Below are 15,447 nucleotides of genomic sequence, written 5' to 3' on the forward strand. Positions count from 1 at the left end.
TAGTGTATTTTTGATGCTGCTTCAATTGCCCGGGGTGTCCTCCTCAAAAAATATTCTCCCAGGCCAATTTCTTCAAGAGTTTTCTTCTAGTATTTTTACAGTTTCATGTCTTATGTTTAAATCTTTAATCCAGTGAGAATCTATATTAGTTAATGGTGAAAGGTGTGGGTCCAGTTTCAGGCTTCTACAGGTTGCCAGCCAGTTTACCCAGCACCATTTGTTAAATAGGGAATCTTTTCCCCACTGAATCTTTTTAAATGGCTTGTCAAAGATCAAATAACGGTAAGTAGTTGGGTTCATCTCTTGGTTCTCTATTCTGTTCCATACATCTACCTCTCTATTTTTGTGCCAGTACCATGGTGTTTTGATCACTATCGATTTATAGTATAGTCTGAGGTCTGGTAGCGTGATTCCTCCTGCTTTGTTTTTATTTCTGAGTAATGTCTTGGCTATTCACGTTTTTTTCTGATTCTATATAAAATGAAGTATTATTTTTTCAAGATCTTTAAAGTATGACATTGGAGCTTTAATAGGGATTGCATTAAAATTGTATATTGCTTTGTGTAGTATAGACATTTTAACCATGTTGATTCTTCCCAGCCATGAGCATGGTATGTTTTTCCATTTGTTAACATTTTCAGCTATTTCTTTTCTTACATTTTCATAGTTCTCTTTATAAAGATGTATTTTCTTATATGTGTTGATCCTTCTTCTAACCATGTGGTATCTTTTCCTTTCTGCCTCACAGAAGGGATAATGCAGCAGAGAGAAAAGAAAAAGAAAGTAGTCTCAAAGAAAGGAGTTTTGAATTTCACAGGTTTAACTTGGGAAGAAATGGAAAAAACTCAGGAAATAGAGAGATTTGGAAGAAGGCATGAAGTTAGAAGATGTCACTCCAACCACTTACCCTCTCAGGGAATCAGGAAGAGTGAGGAGATATGCAGTGAGATTCTGAGTCAGAGAGAGAAAAAGAATCCTACTCCTCACCATCCTGTAGCAAAGCCATATTAAGCCCAGGGTAGGTCAGTGAGAGACTACAGATGGTTTTGAATATCTAAAAGGGGTAAAGACTAGAGACCCTCTCCAGAGAAGAAGTGACTATACGGTATGTCTAGGCATTCCATAGGTGAGTCAGAGTCCATTTCACAGAATCAGGACATCTGGGATAGTGCGGGAGTGACAGGACTTCTGTAGTCTGAAGGTATGTCTTAATATTACTGTCCATTCAAGATTCAACTTCATATTGGAGTCATCTTAGTAGAGTAGGAGACTAGGAGAGAGGAACTGGTGTTAAAGTTAACAACCTTCAGGCAGACACTAACTAGAGGAACTTGTAAGGATAGGCGCAAATTGGCTTCAATCAGCTTGTCAGCTATCTCTGTCACCTTACAAGAATTTTGACTGATTACTATATCATTTACATTGCAGTTTAAAAATTTTTCCACCCTTGAAATTACCATGACAGTTCCAAGACAACCATATGAAATATGAAAAAGGGAGGGAACCCAACTCTAGGAATTCCTACCTAAATTCTCAGTAAAACCAGTCTTAGGTCTTGACTATTCTTCCCCTCTGTTAGTAAAACTATTGAAGATCTAAAACCACTTCCTCTGCCTACCTTCCCCACTGAAAATGTACTTTCACTTTTAATCAAAAGGTGTCTCTTATTTGGCTTACATGGTATGTCCTGAAATTCTTTTCCCAATGATCAGTTAAGAACTCCACTTGGAGGCTAGTAAACATCAGACCTGTGGAGACTCTATAGAGAAAGACCTATCGAATTCCCAACCCAGAACACATTAGACAAGAATCATCTCGGTAGATGCCACTGTGGAAAGATAAGGACAAAAACAAGATGCCACCATAAGTTATGGTCCTCTCTGAGCTCTCAACTATGGATGCAACTTAAAGGGAGGAATTAGGGGCGACTGTGGGGAAGAACTGATCTGATACTATGGGAGCCCCACTGTCAGTTAAGTTGTAGAAAAATAAAAGTACAGTTTTTGTATGCTTAAGTTTGTAGACTAAAATTTCTGTTGCTACTACCTGAATCTTTTTCTCCTTCCACCTTCTCCAAATCTCAAACTCTTGCTATTGCACAACCCTGTACAGAGTTTTCATGGAGTAGGTCAAAACGCTACTTCAAAACACTAATTGCTTCTCTCCCCATACCCATAAAATAGTAAGTAAAATAAATCTTAAATTATTTGTTGAAGGTTACATATCTTTAAGCTAATCATCTCTCTTGCTATTGACTGCAGTAATCATTCATGTTATCTGCATTTAAATTTAAAATTATGTGAATAAATAATTACAGGCTTTCTTTGGTTAAAAAAAAAAAGCATATTGTGAAATGCTTTTGGTGGACTTGTTTCTTTTCATACCCCATTTTCCAGCCATTGAAGCAACTGTTAACTTTGCTCAGGCCTGTTGTGGCTAGATGCAGTCTTTCAGAATTGTCTTCCTTAGACAGAAGGGCAAAATCAATGGCAGTTTTAGCTCTCTTCAAGCTTGATGCAGCATTGCAATGCTTAGGAAAACCATGTGATCTTTTAATTAATCACTGAAATAAATCCATGCAACTGGTGTCAGGAACCAAAGTCATTTCATGCTCACTTTTCCCATTCTCTAAAATCAGATGAAATGAAATCTAAATTAGACTTGCTGAGACCCACTACGCAGCCTCTATTCCCAAAGGGATTTAAAATTTGTCACTGCCCAAAAGACTTGTCTTGCAGTGAAAAAATGGAGGTTGGCATATTTGTCTATAAATGCAAAAGTGATAGAGCGTCTCCCATGGTCATGGCTCATAAAAAGGCTAAGCTAGAATATTGTCACATGAAAACATAATTTCTAATCACTGGCATGTAAAGAGTAGCTGTTTAATTCCCTAGGATCCTGGAAAAATAAAGCATATTAAAACATATTCAAGGTTTCTTGAATTCAGAACCAAAATAGAATCTTAAATCATTTTCTTGGCCTCTGTAATTGAACATGTAGCCTCTCTGTGGAAACTTTGTTAGTTGCTTAGGATCTCATTAGATTTATAAGTATAGGAAGCAGCAGAAATGCATAGTTGATTGAACGGATGTAGATCCATGCCTTGAATTTACCCCCAAACAAGAATCATTTAATTAGCCTGGAGAACACCTTAACCCCTCTTCCAACTTTGTCTACCCATTTTCTTTCCACCCATTCACATTAGTCAGCATATCACATCATATTAAACCTATGCTGAAAAGCATGCAGGAATCTTCCAGAAGGTCAGAAGAATGAGACAGAAATGGAAAATATGTGACCAATGTTGTGACGCTAAGACAATTGTAATTTTTGCTACAGATGACAAGAGTTGATAAGCATTCAAATCTCTGGGTCTGAAGGGGTATGGTTAGCTTGAGCTTGATTATAGTAAGTTCCCCAGAGCATGTGTTGTAATAGGTGAGACAAAATAGCAGTAGTTTCGAGGCAGAATTATATTTTATGAGCAAAAATGGTGGCATTACAATTCTAGATTGTCCCCATGACAGTTAGAGTTATGTATATCCAAACAAAGTTCCCGTTCACCCGGGGAAAGGAAAGGTTCGGCAGGATGTCAGGGTTAGCTCAATCAGCAGCAGAAGCCAGGACACATGGGCGGACTAGACAAACAAGTGGACTTCAGGAAAAAAGCCGTGGTTCTCTTGACAAAGATTGTCTAAGCATCGCCCTAGGCACACCAGATATTGTAAGATAAATAAGATCCTACCAGCTGGTCTCCTGTAAGTTACTATTATACTCTTTACTTTTGCCAAAAATGACTCAGAAACTGGGCAATGATGAGCTTTTAGGTTAAAGCCTCAGGGCTGCAGATTCCGTAGGACTCCGAAAGTCATGAGCACCAGTTATTTACATGAGCTGCATGTTTGGGATCTTTTCCCATCCAACCACTGAGCCTCCAGGTGCCCAAGTATATGGCATGGATAACTTGCAAGATTTCTTCTAGGAAGCATTTCTCTCCCTGATCAGACATTAAGACCATTTCATCTGTTATTTTTAAGTCCTATGTTTGAAGATGATTTATTATAATTGTACAGCATATGCTACTTTACGTTTTATAAATGGAAACTGGGTGAGATGTATCCTTTGAAAGACATTCTTTGGGGCTATGTTTAATCAAACTCCAGCACTCACAATGATTGTGTTCTTGGCAGAATTTCAAAATAAAGGCCACTCTGAGGACAGGACATAAATTTATATTACACCAAGGAGTATTTAAGCAAGATACCAAAATGACAATGCCAGTTACAATGACTTTGGAATACAGACTGTGAGGTCACACAGCTTTCCTTGCAAAATTAGGCCAGGACATTTTTGATCATAAGGTATGTTTAAGGGAAGAATCACCTAATAACAGAAAACTAAGGCCTTATGATTCCATGATCTGATTTTCTAATTATAAAATATATCATTAAGAAGACATTTAACCAATGCAAAGGTATACACTGTCTTTATGAAAATCAAGGATAATAAAAAGCAGGTAATGTTCATGTGCTCAATGCAAAATTGGAACTAATCTATCAATACTTAAGTGCACATATAGAAGTAAATTTCAGTGAAAATCAAGCTAGGAGAAGGGAGGCTAGGGGATGGGTAAATTCACACCTATCAGGTACAGTGCACACTATTGGGGTGAAGGGCACACTTATAAATTTGACTCAATTTGTACGAAAATGAAGTATGTAAAAAATGTGTTACCCCCTAATGTTCTGAAATTTATAAAAAGTAGGTGATGTGTAGGGACTATTAAAAACTTTGCTAAAACCAGATTATTTACATACTGGAAGACCTATACGTAAGGCTCTTACACCAGGAATCGGAAGCAAGCAACACAGTGGCTTGATTCTAACAGAAATGATTTTGATTCAAAACAGATGAGCGGTTTCTTGCTCAGTGGTGAAACTTGTATTTTTCCAATATGATGACCAGAATCAATCAGCTTTCAGAAAGGTAGTCTTCATTTCTTCACATGTCTTTGTCTACTTTAGAATGCCTCTTCCATCTGGAAAGGGGCTTAACCTAAAACATTATTCTTGTGGAAAAAAAAAATTTGTTTGTAATTTTTTCTTTGGAGTCATGACTCAGTAAAGAACTATAGTATTTACTATTGTGGAAAGGTATTTTGGAGTTGCAGTAGCACACTGGCAAAAACCTCATATCCTTCAGATCAGAGTCTATGTTCTTTGTAGCTTTGTACAGATTCTGAAACACAATGCTATAATTACACACTTGGATTATGTGTTTGTTCCCCATGCCTTGAGACATAAAATTATTAAGTTTTCTTCCCTAGTAACAATGAATTGTTTCTTATATTTGATTATTCGGTGTGGCAGAGACTGTATCTTGTGCTGGATTAGAAAGAATGATTTATCCATTAACATCTTTTACCCATGTAATAAGGAGATAAAATCCTGTTAAATCCGTGAGAGTCTGTACTCCAGGGATCTTCTTGTTTTGGACAAATTAGGTGCCACTGAGCCAGTTTAATTTTCCTATAGAGGTAGGGAGCTTAATGCAAGGAGTAGTCTTTGAAATTGCAGAAAACTGAGAACTATGTCTACACCTGCCTCTATAAAAGACCCTCAAAGTCATCATGAGTGAACTTCTGAACAAACCAATTAGACGTGGTCCATTTGGAAGTAAGATCAGAAATTAATGATATTTATGGTGATGATGTAAAAAAAAAAAAGGTGATTTTAGCACAATGGAGGAATTGTAAGCAAAAGTATGAGTGAGAAAGGAGAATTCGGCCATCTTATTTGTACTGCAACTCTTGCTACTTCAGTAATTGCCCAAATCTTGTAACCTAGGGCAAGATTTCTTCAAAGTCCCTGAGCAGGCTGCTGCTGTTCAGGCCAGACAGCAGAGTCACCTGCTGGGTGCCCATTCTTTCTTGTCTAAAAGGTAAGGGTCTAAAATAATAAAAATCATGAGATTGGAAGGCACCAAAACTCTGGTCTAACCATCTATCTAATTCTTGGATCTCCTTTGTGATACTTCTGCTCCATGGTCATCCAGTAAGAAGAGAATTTATTCTCTTCCAAAGCAAGTTCACTTCATATTTGCATAGCTCCAACTATTCAAAAGATATTGCTTGTTAAGATTTGATTACTCTTGCATATAGCTTCTCCTGCTCACTATTGCCAGTTTAACTACTTATGTGTGTAGTAAAAACATGTAATCCTCCTTGATTGTGGCCGTTCCTCAGTAGGGGAGGACAACTATCTTGTTATCCCTGAGGCTTTATTTTTTTTCTCAGTGGTAAACACTGCCATGTCTTTCGACCATTTTTCATCTAAAATAGTCAGTGTAGTTGCTCTCTTTTGAAAATGATCTGAGTTTATTTACAACTTCTTACAAATGTGACCTTAGCACCAGAACCCATTCTAGGTTTGGAATCATCAAGAAAAGGAGGAGAGCAGGACACTTGCTTTCTCCTTGGGAGAGTCTACACTTTCATCAACACAGATTATGTTCACCAATTTTGTCAATCTCAATATTCCCTTCGCTTTTCTAGAACTTTTTGATCAAAAGCTTTTATATTTATGTTCTGTTGATAAGTGATAGATTTCCCATTCTGTACCTAGACAGTTGTTTTAGGCTAAAGAATGAGACCTTATACTTTACTGAATTAAATTTTATCTTGTTAAAATCGGACCATTATTCAAGTTTCTCTGAATCTTTTCATATCCAGATTCAATCAATTAACATATTCTCCCTCCCATGTCCCCATTTCCTTAGCAATGGGAATAAAGGCTACCTCAAAAGGTGGTTGTGAAGACCATGTGACCCAACACATGGAATGTGCTTAGAATGGGGCAAGTACATGAAAAGTGCTCCAGAAATTAATTATGACTTTGGAGGTAAGTCCAGTCTACAAAAAATATCTCTTAAAATACATTTGTTGATATCATGAAATAAGATCCAATGCATTACAGTAAAATATATTAGTCAAAGTTATATTGTAGGAAGATCAAACAACATGTCTTAAGTGAATATTAAAGGCCTTTACAAGTACAGAGCCCAAAGTGAAAATATATTTTTTAAAAATCTCCATACTTTCCAAGTAAGGGGGGGCTGTATAATTGGACAAATTGAGGCTCATTTCAAATTGTCTCCTAAAATCCACATCACATTCCCACCTCCTAGAGCCATCTGCTACTAGCAAACTCTAGATCTACCAAAATGATAAATTGCTTTGCATCTCCTCTATGTAAAATCATCATCCAAAGCTGTAGGGATGGATCCAAGATGTTAACGACAAAACACCATGTGTGTGAGAAAGTTGAAATCAGCAGGATGACAGAGAGAAAAATGATTTGGGTTTAATGCCCTCAGACCTGGGTTCACAACTTAGCACAAGAACATTTTGCCTGTATCTCTTGAGTAAGTTACTAGCCCCTCAGTCTCTCATTTTTGCTTTTACGATAATGGTATAATAGTAACTTTTAGAGTTGTAAGACTTTGAAGTAACACAGGTAAAATACCAATTATGATTAATGGCAGCAGTTATTATCACTCACTTATATAAATGGTGATGATGACAAGAATCAACAAGAATTTATTTGATGCCTACCAAGTGTCCATGAGCAGAATTTGAAAATCAGCCAAGTCAATAATCCAATCCAATTAGAAGACAGTCATAAGATAAAATAGAAAATAAGGCCATATAATATTGTGGCTAAGTGCTCTGGAATCAGTGTAGAAGTAAAATATTCCTAAAATAAAAACTATTATGTATAGAGTATAAATGTCTTAACACAATAATTAAGAAAGTGAGGTGAAGGCTACGTTAACCAGTTTGATGTAAGCATTCCAAATTGTATATAATACCAGCACATTGTACCCCATAAATGCATTAATGTATACATTAATAGTCTCAAACTCCTATGATTTAATTAAAAAAAGAAAAAATAGGATAGAATAAAATCAGCTAAGGTTCCGGAATGTCCTAATATCCTGGCATATAATTCCACTGAAATACAGAAATATTTTAAGTTTGTAATTTCACTCAACCTTTTGTAAATGACTGTTATATGCCACTTAAGCCAGACTCTAAAAAGACAATGCCCTTGGTGGTCATAAAATGTGTCTCATACACTTTTCAGTGTCTGAGCACTCTTTCTGAATTCGTGGACTCATAAATTGAAACTATTTTTATTTCAAAAATCACAGAATCACGGAATACCATTAACATTTTCTTTCTTTCTCTACCCAGAGCATTAAGCATGAAATGAAACCCAAAATTGAATAGCCAAGGTTCATCCTTTGACTAGCTTTCCTATACCTCAATTATCAGTGGAATTTTTGTTTGCTTTGCGGAATGAAAGTCGTATGCCGGAAAATTAAAATTCTGTATGTTTATTAAATGCAAAGAACTCAGTAAAATTTAATCCCAAAACTATAATATTTGAGATATGTAATCTCATATAAAAGATAGACATGGATTTACTTTAATTTGGAAGTAGATGTTTACAGAAAATCTAAAGGAATCCTTCAGTAAAGTCACTTTAAAATGAAGAATAATTTTTGATTGTAAATTTTCAGATTTCCAGTATTGTAATTTGGTTCTTTATATTGTTATTATTTAAGTGCTATATCTGATATTTACCAGAGTTAGTTGATTTAGTGATTTAGCATCACTAAAAGTTTGTAGTTATAAACTTTCTAAATATTAGCGATTTTAATTAATGACCATTTTTAAAATCAATTTTTATTACTCATTGAGAAAATATCAAAAATCTTAGATACTTAATTTTTTCTTTTTTTTTTGAGACAGAGTCTCACTCTCTTACCCCAGGCTAGAGTGCTGTAGAATGAGTCATCATAGCTCACAACAACCTCAAACTCCTGAGCTCAAGTGATTCTTCATGCCTCAGCTCTGTAGTAGTTGGGACTACAGGTATCTGCCACAACGCTTGGCTATTTTTTTTCAATTTTTAGTAAGGACAGGGTCTCCCTCTTCCTCAGGTTGGTCTCAAACCCCTGTGTTTAAGCAATCCACCTGCCTTGGCCTCCCAGAATGCTCGGACTGCAGGCATGAGCCACTGCACCTGGTCCAGATACTTAAATTTTTAAAAGCAAACCCAAATGGGCCAGGCTAGCACATGATTTACTATGTCATTGTAAGAACAAGACTTTATAAACCACTGTATAATTAATTTTGCCACAGTGGTCAATGTTAAGATTGGAGACCAAATACTGGCTGAATAAATTAGAAATCAACATAAACTGCTATAGAAAAACTATCACTGTGCAAAAACTGGGTAATCAAGCTGTTGGGTATAAGGCAATCAAACAAGGATTAACCACACTGTAAGTCAATCAGACCTATGTCTAGAGGAGAACAGCTTATATTATTAACCCTTCTGCTTTTTGTAAAGGTACCATTTTCTGAAGAACAAATTGTCAGAATACAGGTGTCAAGAAAAAGAGGATGGTGCTCACTTTGGCAGCACATATACTAAAATTGGAATGATACAGAGAAGATTAGCATGGCCCCTGCACAAGGATGACACATAAATTCGTGAAGAGTTCCATATTTAAAAAAAAAAAAAAAAGAAAAGAAAAAGAGGATGCACTATCTAAAAAAGGCAGTGCTCTTTTTGCACAAGTGTGCCTTAGGAGCCACTGTGTAAGCTGTAAAATGTGGAGACTCCTTCCTGAGAAGCAGTGCTTCCAGCCCTCAGACTCAGGTCTCACAGTTGCAAGCCTGAAGAGGAGGTGAGTTTACCTGTGGTGATGAGCCCTATAAGAAACAAATTAATGCATTCCTTTTGGAAAGATGTTTGGAGAACACTTAGAGATCTAAAAATAGATCTGCCATTCAATCCTATAATTCCTCTACTAGGTATATACCCAGAAGACCAAAAATCACCTTATAACAAAGATATTTGTACCAGAATGTTTATTGCAGCCAATTCATAATTGCTAAGTCATGGGAAAAGCCCAAGTGCCCATCGATCCACGAATGGATTAATAAATTGTGGTATATGTACACCATGGAATATTATGCAGCCTTAAAGAAAGATGGAGACTTTACCTCTTTCATGTTTATATGGATGGAGCTGGAACATATTCTTCTTAGTAAGGTATTTCAAGAATGGAAGAAAAAGTATCCAATGTACTTAGCCCTACTATGAAACTAATTTATGGCTTTCACATGAAAGCTATAACCCAGTTATAACCTAAGAAGATGATGAAGGGAGAGAGGGAGGGGAGGGAGGGGGGAGAATGGGTCGAGGAAGGGTGATTGGTGGGATTACCCCTGTGGTGCATCTTACAAGGGTACATGTGAAACTTAGTAAATATAGAATATAAATGTCTTAACACAATAACTAAGAAAATGCCAGGAAGTCTATGTTAACCAGTGTGATGAAAATGTGTCAAACTGTTTGTAAAACCAGTGTATGGTGCCCCGTGATCGCATTAATGTACACAGCTATGATTTAATAATAATAATAAATAATAAATAAATAAATACAAAAAAAGAAAAAAAAAAAGAAAGAATCCTCTAAGAAAATGCTGTGAAGGCTATGTTAACCAGTTTGATGAAAACATTTCAAATTGTATATAAAACCAGCACATTGTATCCCATGATTGCATTAATGTACACAGCTATGATTTAATAAAAAAAAGAAAGAAACAAATTCCTAAATGCTATTTTTATGGTTGATAAATCTTTTCTTCCAACCTCATAATCAGCTCCTTGTCCCCCACCTGTGAATAAGAATCAAGAAAGGTCCTAGTTAAGTCTCAGAGAAGATACTTGCAGAGCAGCTAGTCATAATTAGCAACATAATTTCCCTAGTCAGAAGAGAACAGGCAAAGCAGCTGGAAAACCAAAGAAATGAAGAATGAAGATTCAATTTCCATGTGGATAAGAAGTTAAGCCAACAATTTGAGTCAGGGTGAGTTCAGATGAGGGGTAATTTAGAAACAGAATTAGGGACTATTCCAAAGAAAGATAATAATAATAAATATTTTGTGTGGTTATAAGGGAGCATTTCCAAGTAAGATGGGTCATGAGAGGGGCTCCATCAAAATAAATTTGTCAAATTAATTTTGATAATGCTGAGTATTTTATCCATCTGATGGAGAGTCACAAAGCTTGGAAGGGGAGTTCTTCAGCAAATGAATCTTAATTTTGTATAATGATTTAGCATATTAAATTATTTTTAACATACAACTTACCATTTCATATTAAAGACATTTTTATCCTTTATCCTTAGCCAGGTCAAAGGAGGGTAGATGACTTTATTGTCATAAGCAAAAAGACCTAAAATGACTGGTCCAAATTCATATCACTAGTTGTACTGTGGTAGCAATGCCTGCCTCACAAATTCAGGCTATTAGCCAGGGCACTTGGAGCTACATTAGCTCAACCTTGAAAGAAATTATAAAACGTGTGGGTTTTTTTAATGCTTTGCTGAAAGATAGTTGATAGAATAGCTTTAAAAAATACTAAATTAAGAGTCAGGAGATGTAGATCCCATTCCTGGCCTCACTATTGGCTAGCTTCGTGGGACCTGGGAAATGACATACCCTCTCCAGGCTTTGGAGCCATTGACCTACATGTAGGTGACAATTGTTCAAGACCTCTTTATTAATTCTAGGAAGGCTACGTTAACCAGTGTGATGAAAATGTGTCAAACGGTCTATAAAACCAGTTTATGGTGCACCATGATCGCATTAATGTACATAGCTATGATTTAATAAAAAAAAAAAAGACCTCTTTATTATTCTGATAACAGATTCCCTTTTCCTTTGAGGATGCTTGGCCTTGTGGTTTGAATAGAATCATCTCTACTTCCCTTTTGCTCTCTCCCCTCTTATCACAAGGGTGGCACCTGCCATTCACAGAGTACACCCTTCTTTCCGCAGCCACCCCGGTCACAAACATTTGTTCAGCAATTGACACATGACCCAAAGTGGGCCAGAGTTTTCCCAGGAAAAGACAATCTCCTCTGCTAGGGTTATTAAGCTGGTAAAATGTGACTATGGGCCTAGAGGATTCCATTTTTTTTTCTTTCCTTACCACGTGGAAAGAATTTTCTGAGAGATGGAGAGTCTGGATGACATCAGACATCAGTGTCTAGTAGGCCTGACACACCTGTGTTCTTCTTACAAGTGGCATCAGTCGATAAATTCAGGCTTTAAAAAAAATTATTTAAAATTAGCTTGACCCATGGTGGTGCCTGAGGCTCAGTGGTTAGGGCACTGGCCCCATATACCGAGGGTGGTGGATTCAAATCTGACCCCGGCCAAACTGCAACAAAAAATAGCTGGGTGTTTTGGTAGCTGGCACCTATTGTCCCGGCTGCTCGGGAGGCTGAGGCAAGAGAATCGCCTAAGCCTAGGAGTTGGAGGCTGCTTGAGCTGTGATGCCACAGCACTCTATTGAGGGCAATAAAGTGAGACTCTACGAAAAAAAAAATTAGCTTGACCTGGATTTATACTAATTGCAACCTAAAGAGGGATCCTTAAACAAGGATATATCACTTTCTTAGAAAGCTCATCTACAGAATGTAGGGGAAGCAGATTCACACTTGATATTTTTGTTAATTATTTAGTCATTGAAAAATCACAGTGGTGGAAATGAATAAAACACTGTTCCTGAGCTAAATTTATAGAAAAACATACATAGTCTCAAGAAATTCATTTGGCGTGCTTTCCTCAGGACTTCCATATTCGTGTTCATCTTGAGTTTGAATGGAAAATAGAGCAAGCTTTGTGTATACTGCCTGAGGACATGGGGGTGGGGGGCAATCAAATCAATTTGTTTCAGTATTTCAGGCCCCATATTAATTGTAGAGGATAGGAGCGAGTATTTCATCTGCAAATGGAGAAGCCACAAGTGTGTGTGGCGCACATAGCTGGATCTCCAAGGACATGTACAAATGGATCAGGCAGAAGACAGGATGTCATCACAGAAGGCCCCTTTAAGTTCCATGATGCTCTGCATTAAGTTTCCAAGGTCTATGTTAGTACCAAGTGCAGAGTCATGCCTATAATGGATACTAAATAATAAATATTTATTGATGATAAAGAAAAGAAGGTCTGGAAAGCCTTCTTTGTCCTTTGAATGTAAGAAAATTGAGTCAGCTGACAGGATGTTTGCTATTAGTACAAGACTCCACAGAGAAGAAGAGTGAAATGGAGAAGGAATTAACAATCCTCCACGTTCTGTTCTCACAGTGCTTTGTTCTTCTACTCAGCAGTGTTTGATCCTTTCATTAACATCTCATAATGTAAAATTTGCTAACCACTGTTTTGAGGATTCAGTATCTTCTAAATTTCTAGAGACATTACTTGACAGGTTCTCTTTGGTTTCCCTGTCTTCAAATTTAGGATTTCTCCTCATTTCTCTAAACTTAGCTTTTAAAGATTTTCAGGCTTATACCATATATAATTGTAGGCTTTTTGATCTCTTAGGGCTTTAGCTTCTCTTTCTTTCCAATTCTTAGATAAAGATTAAAACATGTATCTCAAGATATAGATGTATTGTAAGGCTCTAGGGACTTCATATAAATCTTATTTACTGAACATTTTGAGATAATTTACTTGCAAATTTTTCATGTATTGCTTTATTATAAACAAATAAATATTGTAAAATAAAGAATTGTGGAATGCACATGCTTAATTTTAGTTTGCAGTAGAATAAACATAATTCGATTCCTGGGTAGACAGTATAGGAACTGTGTGAACATGTGCATGTATACCTGCCTTAATCAGTATTAAATGGAACAGGAACTAAATGATCCCGCCCAATTGATAGGAACATAAATAAAGCAAAAGTGACGTTCTGGATCCTAGAGGGATTTTTTTCTCAGAGCAATCAGACATCTGGAGTCTTTGTCTGATAAAAATCAATGATTCTTTCAGGGCAGTGAATCTTTAGATGTGGGTGTGGGAAGCAGTCCATCATGAGAAGGCATTGGTGAGCGGGGAAGAAAAATAAAAAAAAAAAGAGAGAAAAATTTTTATCTTTTTCCCCTGTAATAAACTATGGCAACATGTAAGCTATAGCACAATAATGTATGTGCATTTATATTACTATGAATTCCATAATTGTAAATAGGAACAATTTCCTTCCTATCTGACCCTGTGAGTAGATCATATACCTTCCCTTATGTATTATATGTTTGTCTTGATATGTGTTTTATGGTTCAAATGGGTAAGAAACATCACATTTCTCTCAGTAATAAGTAGTAAGTACTTATGAGTACATATGAGTGCTTTAAAACATTATATTAGTCTTTGAATTACGAGTCCATAGAATATTACTATGTGATGGAAACTAGTTTTAAAATGGGGGTTAGGGCAGAATTTGTTCAAGCATTAGCACACATGGTTTGACCTTTTGTACATTGATCACTCTAGGCCTGCATTTGCCCACTAAAAAATATTGCAGCAAGCAATCCCTTAAATATATTTAAAAAATAAAACTACTTACCCATTACCTTTTCAAAACATACGTAGTCAAATAAATGTAAACAAACCTTGTTTATTCTTACTATATATTGTTATTTAGGTTAGAAACAAGCCGTTGTTTGCAAGGTGAATGAGGAATATTTAAAAATGCATGTAGTTATACTCACAACAGTCCTTGTAGAAGCTCCCTTTGGAATATTTTGAAGTCCCCAATATACTAAAGATAATAAAATAAATACAATAAAATAAATATAAATTTTAACTATTTTTTTAGGATCATTATAAATGATATGTGACTGAATATTATATACTTTATTTTCCACAACCTAATCCTGACTTTCAAATATCTTAAGCATTTAAAACAATAATGGTCTGGAAAGGAGGACAAAGTGAGGTTGGCCATGGAAACAGCGAACCTTAGAGTATTGAAATTCAGACATTAGGACACAATTACTGCAGCTAGAGCTGTCTTTAAAACATTATGCATTTGAGCTACTGTGCACATGTCTACATGGGATTTGCAGGTTAAAAAAAAGGTTTATTGATTTCTCTTTGGAGGACTGCTGCAGACTTGCTGCTTCAACAGCCTTTCAAACTAGGTTTGAGTCTTATAGAACAGACCAAATGTTGGAATCCTTTCTTGTCATTGCAAAGTGATAAGTATAATAAGCCAAGGTTAAAGAAGGCTCTAGACCGCATGTGGAACAGCTACTGTGTGCTGCTGCAAAAGCTGAGAGGGAAAAAATGCTTTGGGTGAGAAAAATTGTCTGTACACCTTCAAATACCTACTAGTTTTTATAAACAATAGGGTATATTAGTCTGAATGTGTACCTAGAAGAATCTCTTACTTTCTAGTACACTGGGCTTTGTTTTCATGGCTTTATCCAGTGAGAACATAGTGATCTGGGATATTTAAGGCCCTGTTTAGAGGGTGTGTAATCTATCAGGTTAGAAAGGTACACTGTATTGAGATATTCG

The 15,447-nt window shown here is 36.3% G+C and overlaps 1 non-coding gene across 1 annotated transcript; it reads left to right on the forward strand.

The window, feature by feature from the left end:
* The first annotated feature begins 9,475 nt into the window (after nt 1-9,475).
* On the forward strand, nt 9,476-9,582 carry LOC128590939 (U6 spliceosomal RNA). The gene has a single exon (XR_008381399.1). It is a non-coding gene; the product is annotated as a U6 spliceosomal RNA (small nuclear RNA).
* The last annotated feature ends 5,865 nt before the right edge of the window (nt 9,583-15,447 follow it).

This window comes from Nycticebus coucang, chromosome 7, assembly GCF_027406575.1.
Source record: "Nycticebus coucang isolate mNycCou1 chromosome 7, mNycCou1.pri, whole genome shotgun sequence".
Taxonomy (NCBI): domain Eukaryota; kingdom Metazoa; phylum Chordata; class Mammalia; order Primates; family Lorisidae; genus Nycticebus; species Nycticebus coucang.